This window comes from Tupaia chinensis, unplaced genomic scaffold (assembly GCF_000334495.1).
Source record: "Tupaia chinensis unplaced genomic scaffold, TupChi_1.0 Scaffold000063_1, whole genome shotgun sequence".
In the NCBI taxonomy this organism is placed as follows: domain Eukaryota; kingdom Metazoa; phylum Chordata; class Mammalia; order Scandentia; family Tupaiidae; genus Tupaia; species Tupaia belangeri.
In genome coordinates this window covers 1,164,377-1,166,364 of record NW_006159521.1, presented here as the reverse complement: position 1 = coordinate 1,166,364, position 1,988 = coordinate 1,164,377, and positions in this window count along the sequence as shown.

Here is a 1,988-nt window from a genome sequence, read left to right as displayed (position 1 = left end):
TTCCGCGGTTAGGGTTAGCTATGGCAGTGGCAGAAGGTTTTAATTAACTGCCAGGAAACAAAGCTTAGCAGGAAAGGAGAGCCAGCGAAGTGACAGGGAAGATGCAGGTTACAACAGATTTGTGAACTCAGCCAAGCACAGTGGTGGCAGGGTCTACCTGCTACAAAGACATGTTTTAGACAGTATGTGTATGGGCAAAAAATACGAGGACTGTATTTGTGACTAATTGAATAACAGGTTAGTTTCTGTTCTGTGGAAAGTGTAAAGCATTCCAACAAAGGGTCTTAATGTAGATTTATTTTTTGCACCCGTGCTGTTGATTGCTAAAGGTAATAGTCTGATCATGACGCTAAATAAATGTGTCTTTTTAAAAAAATTTTTTTAAATAAATCTTTAAAGGAAAATGGCTTAATCGTTAAGGGATCCAGATCCCACATGGCCTATAATTTTTTTAATTTTTGATTTTTTTAACAATTATTTTTTATTTAACTTTATTTGTATGTTTATTTATTTGAATTTGACCGGAAAGGGACAGAGTGAGAGAGAGAGAGAGAGAGAAAATGAGAAAGAAAGCCGCCCAGTCCAGGACTTGAACCATGGTCAGCCATGGGGGAATTCAGCATGCTTAACCACCACGCCACCTGCTGGCCCATAATTTTTTTTTATTTTTAAAGAGAGATTTTTGCTATAGGGCATGTGCACTTGTTGGAGACGCAGAGACAGAAAGTGTGAAATCACCCCCAAGGGGAATGGCCACACCACAATCCCTTCTTCATCTCCTCTTGGGATTTTTGAGTAAGCACACACATGCACCCGGTGTGAGTTATAAGCTGCTGGGTCCAGGGCTCGAACTGCGGTCAACTACATGGAAGTCCAGTGATGTAACCATTCCACCATCTGATGATCCCAAGGCCCACAATTTGAATCCAAGCCCTGGTGGCTTGAAAAACACAAAGTACGCTCTTTTCCAGCTGGAATCATGGAAGGCATTCAAGAGAAGAAAAAGAAGGTTCCTGCTGGGGCAGAAACCAAGAAAATGGTTTCTGCTGTGGTAGAAGCCACCAAGAAAAAGGCTCCATCTATGCCAGAAACCCTTAAGAAAAAGCAAAGGAATTTTGTGGTGCTGAAGACCAAGCACCTGAGAAAGAAATTTGCTCAAAAGGTGCTTCAAAAGGCAAGGAGGAAGCTTATCTATGAAAAAGTTAAGCACTATCATATGGAATATAGACAGATTACAGAACTGAGATTCACATGGCCAGGAAGGCAAGAAAAGCTAGCAACTTCTCCTAGAAGAGAATGGAGGAGAAGAGATTGCGGCATGGCCATCCCCCCTGGAGGGTGATTTCTCACTTTCTGTCTCTCTGTCTCTGTCTTTCTGGCGAGTACACATGCCCTGTAGCAAAAAACTCTCCCCCCCAAAGAAAAAAATCCTTCGGGCTAATTCTCTTTTCTTTTCTTTTTTTTTTTATTTAAAGGGTCTTTGCTATAGGGCACATGTACTCACCAGAGAGACAAAGAGAGACAGACAAACAGAAAGTGGGAAATCAATCCCCTGGGGGATGGCCACACCGCCATCCTTTCTTCTCCATTCTCCTCTCGGGATCTTGGGCACGTAGGCATACATGCCCAGCGTGAGTTTAAGCCAACAGGTCCGGGACTCGAACTACAGTCGACTACCTTGGAGTTCAGCAATGTAGCCATTACGCTATCTGCCGGTCCTACCTGAAGGATTTTAAGTACCGCAGTTCAACTCTGTGAATTCAAGTCATTAATATGGTGGCCTGAGAAAAACACCAGACATGAGCATGTGTGCCCAAAATCCCAAGAGGAAAAAGGAGAAGGGATTACAGTATGGCTGTCCCCCTGTAAGGGGCGATTTCTCAGTTTCCCTATCTCTCTGTGTCTCTCTCACTGGCAAGTGCACAGGCCCTATAGCAAAAAAAAAAAAAAAAAAAAAAAAGAAAAGAAAAGAAAAAAAAAAAAAAAAA